Source organism: Pristis pectinata, chromosome 4 (assembly GCF_009764475.1).
Source record: "Pristis pectinata isolate sPriPec2 chromosome 4, sPriPec2.1.pri, whole genome shotgun sequence".
In the NCBI taxonomy this organism is placed as follows: domain Eukaryota; kingdom Metazoa; phylum Chordata; class Chondrichthyes; order Rhinopristiformes; family Pristidae; genus Pristis; species Pristis pectinata.
Window position 1 is genome coordinate 89,226,648 of NC_067408.1, and position 9,367 is coordinate 89,236,014.

Sequence of the window (9,367 nt, forward strand, 5' to 3'; positions counted from 1 at the left end):
ATATTTTCACCTTTAAGTGCTCAGGCTAATGTATTACAAATGATCCCCAGCCATATACCTTGTTGCAGGAAGGTGCTGTCTGATCTTTGGAGCACAGCACAAACTTAGCATTGCTCCTTTTATACTAACCAATCCAAACGGGAACTTAACCAAACAGGTTAACAATTACACAGTATCTGACTAGCAGCCAAGTATTTTAGCATTTTCTGTTTTTATTTGAGAGTTCTTCATGCCGACAAGGGGAAATTACTCACTAGTATTTATGGGGATATTATGGTGCCAATTTCATACAAGAATCTTCCACATCTGCTTTGAAAAAATGTCTGGTTTCAAACCATTAGAAACTTTCTTATAACCTCCTGTGCTAAAGATTGGTATGTTCCACCCGGCAGATGACGGAATGTCTGAAAATGTTTTATTTATTCATTAATGTTATTCTTTGTATGGTAAAACTGAAAGGTAAACTTAAGGTAAACATTTGGACCAGAAGAATTATGCTATCTGAATTACTTTCTTCAACATACCTTCAGTGATGTGTACTCTTATTTTTCGCAGATAATACTGTACCCCTCTGCTCCAAACCCGCTGTAGTCTTCTAAATCCAGACTTCAAATTATAGCTGCAGTTGGAAGACATTCTCAGTGTGAAGTATGGTGAAAACTTGAAAAATGTGTACAAACAGCAGCTTTGATCAACCCAAGGGAAATGCTGACTTTATGTTTACTTCCACAGTAGCTTTATAAACCATGTAATTAAAGGTGATCTCCAAATAGATGTTCTTCTCATCTATGGAGATCTCTGAGTTACAGATTAATCCTGTCTAAGGGAAAACTGCACACAAGCCTGGCCAAACATGTCTTGAGGTGATTCTAGGTAGTCTGAAGATGACAGCTCTCATAGGCTGTTCCCAATAATGCCTTGAACTAATTCTAGGTATATTTACATCGTACTTTTTCTTTTGTTGCTTTCCTATTGACCGGGAGCCGCTGAAATGGAATCCTGTTTTGTTTGACACATCTTTATCTATTTGCTGCACCTTCAGCATTGGACCACTTGAGGGAGACATTGCTTCTTCGATCAGCAAAACCTCAGTTTGCTCAACAAATAATGAGATTATTTCAATATATTTTAAAGCACTTTGCCGAAAGCCGGACGTTTTCTGAGATCAACCATCTCTACAACTTGTGCTACTTGATCTTGTTGATGATATTGTGTACAAAATATTAAGAGGAATAGATAGAGTAGACAGCCAGCGCCTCTTTCCCAGGGCACCAATGCTCAATACAAGAGGGCATGGCTTTAAAGTAATGAGTGGGAAGTTCAAGCGAGATATCAGAGGGAGGTTTTTCACCCAGAGAGTGGTTGGTGTATGGAATGCGCTACCTGGGGTGGTGGTGGAGGCAGGTACACTGGTCAAGTTCAAGAGATTGTTGGATAAGCATATGGAGGAACTTAGAATAGGGGGATATGTGGGAGGAAAAGGTTAGATAGTCTCAAGCGAGGTTTAAAGGTCAGCACAACGTGGTGGGCCGAAGGGCCTGTATTGTGCTGTATTGTTCTATGGTTCTATGGTTCTATGATTACTTGCCCAGGAAGAAGCGATGTCTGTAAGCTACATCCACATTATATAAATTGAAAAATAGTGTTTTAATTTTTGTTTAAAGTGCTCTCTTCCATATAACATGTTCAACCACATATGCATACAAAGGAATGCTAAAGGTTGTGAACTTCATGCTATCCTCCAGACAGCAGTAACCAGCTTCCAGCAGTATTTCCCTGCTACCAGGCATCAGAAACACCTCCTTTCACCATGTGCGGTACTGGACAGAGGCATGAGAAAATGAGTGACAGGAACACCATGTGGAAAAACAAACAGCTGTCAACTATGCACCATACACAATGCCCGCTTGTATTTAATGAATGGTTACTGAGCTTTGATCAAAGGCTGGGAAATTCTTTTGAGCTGCTCCTTCCCTCATGTAGCCTGAACGATAGGAAAAACCTTGTTTATTCGGATTAATATGGTTTTGCTCTGCTTACAGTGCTGAGTGAGAAAGCTGGGGAGGCAGGTCCCATTCAGCAGACTTGAGCCTGTGTTTGGGCCTGATGCTTCAGCGATGATACCACTTGAGATGGAGCTGGATTCCCTCATGCTCCAACTACACTGTGTGCACCTTAATCATGTTCGGTTGTCTAACAGCTGGATGCTGGAAGTAAAAGTACCAAATTATTGCACTGCGATTCAAAGATTTATTCAAACATAGCTGTGCCTGCAATGGTAAAGGTAAGTTCTAACGTTTGCTCAGAAGGATCCCACCCCCCCCCCCCCCCGATCTTCCTTTGACCTCTGCCCAACCCTAATGCTGGTATTCCATCATGGAATCAGGATCCACCACACAGTTTATTCAAATTACCTGAGGATCTGATGGTGCCAAGTGTGAAAGCTAGAAAAGATAGGGGACGTCAAGCCCTAGGTAACTGCTACATTGTTCCCAGGGACTGCCATAAACAGCATTAATAGAAATCTTTTCCCCATTCAGATATTGACAGGAAGAAGCAAAAGCATCAATATTTCTTAAATTAATAACATGGTATTTCATTCTTTTTTCTAATCTGGAAAGCTGAAATGTGTAAAATAAAGAGTTGTCAAGCTGCAATGAAAAATAAAGCTCCAACATGTGGTGCCTTTGACAGAATCAGGAATTAACTTTCCACAACCATGTGATGCAGCAAGTTAGCAAAACTCAAGCAGCTGTTTATAATTCATTTTTGAATTAGTCTCGAGATTTTAGTGAAGCTATTAAATAAATCTCATCTGAACGGCAGCCAACAAAAGTTTCCATCCCCCAAAACACCCTCAGCTCTAAAGAGATCTGAAGTTTGTTTTCTTTTTGAAGCACTGTAGGTAATGTTCAGCAGTTTCTCAGTTACTTCTCAGAGTCACGTGTTGCACTCACCTGGAGATTCAAGACACTATAATCCTCTTTCACATTGAAATGTAATTATGGACATAAATTGAAATAAAATACATCTGATGGAAAGAGAAATCATGCTACTTACTTACTTAAAGTTGTGCTCAGCAAATTAACTTGCTTTTGCAGAAATTCTTCCTTCCAAAGTCAATTTCTGTTTAACATATTCACCAGTATAATGCTAATATTCCAGAAAATATGTGCCGGCTCAATATTATTAGTCACTGGAGTGTGAACTCTAAATAATGGCCTCCTTTACCTTTAAGTCAGAAGGCTGAGGTCTCATTCCAGTCAGAACATAATCTAAACTGGCACTTTGACCAAGTACGGAGGGAGTCCTGCGATGTTAGAGGTGCCGTCTTTCTGCTGAGACATTAATGCAATGCCCCAGGTTGGCATAAACGATCCCATAGCACTTCTCAAAGAGAGAGCTAGTTTTCCCTTCTGTAAAAGCCAATACTTAACCCTTCAACCAATATTACTAAAACAGATCACAGAAACTAATTTTACATTTACCCCCATCTCTCATCTTCATCCCCCTCCCCCTCCTAGTTCCATCCACCCACTACCCACACAGTTCACCCACAGGTTCCCCCCACTCCTCCCTCCCTCTGGTTCCATCTGCCATTCACCTTTCCCCTAATGGAAGCCCAACATAAATGGAGCACACCGTCTCACAAGCCACCCTTCTGTCAGTCCTATTAGCAATGCCCTGTTTATTGGCCCCAATAACTTACCCCTTAGTGTCGGTAAGTGGTGAAGAATCAAAGGGGAGCTGATAGGCATGTGTGAGGGAATAAGTAATAACAAAATAGGGAGAGGGAAATGGGATTCCTCTGCTGGGAGCTGGCAAGGACCAGTGGACTGAATGGCCTCCTTCTGTGTCATAATAAGTAAGCAATCTGTGGAAGAGTCTGCAGTTTCCACATTGGCCTCATCAGTCACCTCAAAACTAAATTGGAAGTAAGGCATCCTTGATCTGATGGACTGCCCAAGAAAACAAGTGAATGGCTATAGCATTGAGGATTTGTACCCCAGAACCAACTGCACCTCTTGCCAAGGTGCTACAACTGTAGCACCTACCTGACTACATGAAAAATTGTTCAAGGATGACCTGTCCACAAAATGTAAGACAAACCCAAACCAATTGCCAGCCAATCTGCCTTTTCACCATCACAAGCAACGTAATAAAAGCTGTTGCAACAATGCTATCAAGTATCACTTACTCACTAATTACCTGCTCACAATTTTGGGCTTCACTTGGACAACTTGGTTCCAGACCAAAAGCTGAACACCAGAGATAATTAGGGAATGACTGCCCTTGGCATTAAGGCAACAGTTGACCTGGTGCAACATCAAAGAAGTTTGATCCATTCGGAATCCAACAGAGAACTCTGCAACAGCTGGAGTCACACCTTGCACAAAGGAAGATGGTTGTGGTTGTCAGAGATCAGTCCTCCCGGCTCCAGGGCATCAATTCAGGGGAGTGTCCTAAGCCCAAACATCTCCAACTGCTTCATCAATGACTTTCCATCAGAAGGTCAGAGGTGGAACGTTTGCTGATGAGTGGATTATGTTCAATTCCATTTGCTACTTCTCTGGAGATAGTCTAACCATCTACCTTGACATTCAACAGCAATACTATCACCTAATCCTCCACCACCAACTTTCAGAGTGGTCATAATTCACCAGAAGTTTAACTAAACCAGCCAAGTAAATATTGTGCCAAAAGGACAGCATAATAATTGTGTGTTCTGAGCAGAATGACCCCCACTAACCAGAGTCCTTGCACTGTATACACAGCATATATCAGGAGTGCGTTGGAACACTCTCCACTTATTTAAACGAGTGCAGCTCCAGACACACTTGAAGTGCTGAGTTTGCTGCTATTTTCTACAATAGAAACTTCAAGCTACATTGGTGGAAGGAGAGAAAGCTGATAGATTGAAAGGTTTTGGTGTTCAGAGGGAGCAGAGAGTGAATCACAGAGAGTTAACGTGCAGATACAGAAAGTAGATAGGAGGGCAAAGAGCATGTTATTGGGACAGGATTTGACAAGAGCAAGGACATTTTACCACAATTATTTAGGCCCTCAGTGAGACAGTTTCTAGCATATTTGGATTTCTCTGTGCAAGAGGAATGTGGAGGGTCATTTACTGAATACATGCAAGGAAGAGATTGGTAGATTTTTGGTTATTCAGGGAATCAAGGGATATGCAAATAGGTCAGGAAAATGGCACTGAGGTAAAAAATAACACATGATCTTATTGAATGGTAGAGAAGGAACAAGGGGCTGAATGGCCTACACCTGCATCAATATTTATGTTTTTGTAACAACAATCTTGAGAGTCAACATTAAGGTAGGTGGCAGAATGAGGCAGATGCAAACTCAGTTTTAGAAATAAAGCTTCACTGAACAACTCATAATCAAAGTTCATTTGCCCTATCATGTTTCATAATAATCAAATTCATCAACAAATTATTATTCTCTTTTGAAATAACTGATGGACTTTACCTCAGGAGCTGTTGTGGTCAAGAATCTCACATTCCTACAACTCCCTAGGTTCCAAACTCTGCTTATAGGGTTTGCTACTCCTTTTAAAATGTTACTATTTAAGGTAAATTTGCTTCCCATAGTACTATTTCAAAAACATATTGTTTTATAGTTTTGTACATCAAAATGCATGGCAACCCAGCTGCCCCTCTTGCCAGCCCACAAATACATCTCCTGTGAACTTCTGCATTTTTCATCACATTTTACTGTACCCCCTTGCCTCAATTACGTGTCAGCTGCAGATGGCAGGCACGGTAGCATAGTGGTTAGCATGATGCTTTACAACACCAGCGACCTGGGTTCAAATCCGGCCACTGTCTGTAAGGAGTTTGTACGTTCTCCCCGTGTCCGTGTGGGTTTCCTCTGGGTGCTCCGGTTTCCTCCCACATTCCAAAGACGTACAGGTTAGGAGGTTATGGGCATGCTATGTTGGCGCCAGAAGTGTGGCGACATTTGCAGGCTGCCCCCCCAAAACAAAATCACTACGCAAAAGTTGTATTTCACTGTGTGTTTCGATGTACATGTGACTAATAAAGATCTTATCTTATCTTATTATTATTGTTTCAGGCTGCATTTAAACAGCAGATCCTCCAGAGGGTCTAGAGATCAGCATTAAAGTTCATTGCTTATGTTGCAAATCAACTTGATTAGGTATCACTGAATATTGTGAGACCATAGGTAAGGAACAGTAATTAAACACCAGCTGCATTTACAGGCAAGTCTCTGTGTGAGAAGTCAGAGTATTTTGCAAAACCATTAAAATTGTTCAAAAATGATTAAAATGGTATGTAAAGAAATTGAGTTTCTGCCCCCTTGGACTTGTAGACTGTTTCCATGACCCATGTTCCTATTTTATTTTCGAGATGTGGTAATTCTGCCCTTTATTCAACCTTTATTGCCCTTCACCTCTTATTACCCTCGGGAAGGCTGAGAACTGCTTAATAACTGCAGGAAATGTTCAATATATGAATTAAAGGGGATGGCTTATGCCTTTCTAAATCGTGATCTGCTGAAGCAACTAAGCTTTCAGCAAATCCTGCTGGCTGTGATTGGAGGTTCTGTTCAGCCATTTAAAGTTCAGTAAGTTACAGGCTTGCACATCTGAACCATTAAACGTCAAAATTCGTTACTTTGCAAGTGACAAGTGGAGCCATGTTGTGTTGGAGAATTAGCCTTCAGATCCTCCATCAATCACATCTGCTGCAGAATCTGACAGCCCACTGATTTCAATCTGGAGCCTTGGCTAGCCGACTTGAAGACAAATTATTGGTTTAATTTAATTTAGTTTAAAGTCTTTAATTATTTCTATATGGCTTTACATGCATGTTTTCAATTAACTTTATTCATTTTAACTTTTAAATATTTTTAAATATTGATAATATGTTTAAAATTATTTACATCAATGGCACTGGAAGCGTGGCGACACTTGCGGGTTGCCCCCAGAACACTCTACACAAAAGATGTATTTCACTGTGTGTTTCGATGTACATGTGGCTAATAAAGAAATCTTATCTTATCAATAGTTTTTAAATGTCTCTGAACTTAAGGTGGGGCAAATTTCTTCCCCCAGCTCTTGCCTACTATCAAGACCTGCCAAGGTCACACCTGGAGTGGTACCTCATTTGAGGAGTACCTTCCTCACTCATGGGTGTGGAGAGTCAGCAAGATCAGCCCTGCGAGAACAGAAGTGTAGGGGCTTTGGGTCTGGGCAGGCTGATCTGGCCCATCACCCAGTGCAGATCCCTTGATGGAAAAAACTTTCCCTGTCTCTACAGGTCTGATATTGTCATTTTGCCTTGAGTTAATTGGACCCTGTGTTGACAAAATTTTGATATTAATTACAAGAAGAGTGATATTTACCAGAACTGCACCCTAAACACAAGCAGAAATTAACAGATACATATGCACGTTCACTTGTCTAATTCCGTTCTCCTGAGAATTTTGGAGCCTGACCTGTTTGGAATCTGGGTATAGACAACTGCAGTGTTCAGAAATGTACGCCAACACTTAATTCATGCAACTGGCCTCCCAATGTTAGGGGTCAACATCAGCAGGAACACCTTGGGCAATATATTGCAAAATACATTATCACCATGGAAACATTGAATGCTTCACACCACTATATAGCTGACACCAAGGATTTTTATAGCAGGTGGGCAGAGCAGACAGATTTAAAGGCTGTTTCCCAGATTCAGTGATCAATTGTCATCTCTGACCTGAGGAGGGATAAAAACTGAAAATTCAGCTTCTCTTCACAGGCACCCCTCACATGTCACTGGCCAATTCCGTCTGACAGTCTTCCAACCACATTCCTTGCTTTCGAATTCACATTCCCCCTTCTCAGCTCTGAGTTTCCCTTGTTTGCTTTGAGCAAATTGGAATATGTGGGGAGGAAATTTTAATAGACGTAATTTTTTTTAAAAAGAACAATATTAACAATGTGTACCTTAAATGGAAGCAGAAATTAAAAGATACATATACATACTTATTTTTCTAATCCCTTACTCCCTAGAGCCTCAGAGTACGACGATCTAGATTTTCCCTGACGCCAAGGTCGATGTGTCAGGTGCAAGTTCCTAGGAGTGAACATTACCAATAGACTGTCCTGGTCCAACCACATAGATGCCACAGCCAAGAAAGCTCACCAGTGCTTCTACTTCCTCAGGAGGCTAAAGAAATTTGGCACGTCCCCTTTCACACTCATCAACTTTTATCGATGCACCATAGAAAGCATCCTAGCTGGATGCATCACGGCTTGGTACGGCAACTGCTCTGCCCAGGACCACAAGAAACTGCAGAGAGTTGTGGATACAGCCCAGTGCATCACGGAAACAAGCCTCCCCTCCATGGACTCTGTCTATACCTCTCGCTGCCTTGGTGACGCAGCCAGCATAATCAAAGACCCCACCCACCCGGGACATTCAATCTTCTCTCCTCTCCCATCAGGCAGAAGTTACAGGACCCTGAGGGCACATACCACCAGGTTCAAGGACAGCTTCTGTCCCACAGTGATAAGACTATTGAACAGTTCCCTTATACGATGAGATGGACTCTTGACCTCACAATCTACCTTGTTTGACCTTGCACCTTATTGTCTACCTGCAATGTACTTCCTCTGTAGCTGTGACACTTTACTCTGTATTCTGTTATTGCTTTTACCCTGTCCTACCTCAATGCACTGTGTAATGAACTGATCTGTACGAACGGTATGCAAGACAAGTTTCTCACTGTATCTCGGTACAAGTGACAATAATAAACTAATACCAATACCAGTACTGATTGTGTACGGTCTACTGTGTGCTGTTTGGTTGTAGGCTAGTGACACAAAAATTCAGCAACAAAGGCACCAGGGGCTACTGAATAGCCCCTACATGCTTCCTTTCACACCACTGCAGAGTGTGGCCTGGAGCAAGGGTGAATGGGAAGTGGGAAGTAGCAGTCAGGGCTCAGGGATCAGATCTCAGCCAGAGATCAGCTCAGGTGGTTGAATCATGGCCAATGTCAGGGGTTGGGTGAGGACTAGGGCTGGAGATGACTGGAGTGTCTGCACCTAGGCAGTGCCAGGGGGCTGGGGAATTGGGGGCAGGGGCAGATCTTGGGGGTTTTCATGGGGTCAGAAGGTGAACAGGAAGTCAGGAGCAGTTGAGGTCAGTCAGGGGTTATTGTGAAGTTGGTGCTGGTGATTGGGAGCGGGGACAGTCAGGGAATACTTGAGGACTCAGCGGGCAATCAGGGAGCTGTGGGCAGATTTCACGGTTTATTATTGGTTTATTATTATTAATGGTTTATTATTGTCAAGTGAATTGAAATATAGTGAAAAGCATTTATTTGCATGCCATCC

The 9,367-nt window shown here is 42.0% G+C and overlaps 1 long non-coding RNA gene across 3 annotated transcripts in view; it reads left to right on the top strand.

Annotated features, from left to right (window-relative positions):
• LOC127569968 (uncharacterized) overlaps positions 1–8,784 on the top strand; it is a 77,699-nt gene extending 68,915 nt beyond the window's left edge. For 2 of the 3 annotated variants that reach the window (XR_007956276.1, XR_007956278.1), the window contains one exon: positions 556–2,962. This is a non-coding gene — a long non-coding RNA (uncharacterized LOC127569968). Of the gene's footprint in view, positions 1–555; positions 2,963–6,093; positions 6,205–8,038 lie in introns of those variants that run through there. The other variant, XR_007956277.1, reaches the window with a different exon arrangement.
• Positions 8,785–9,367: the final 583 nt, after the last annotated feature.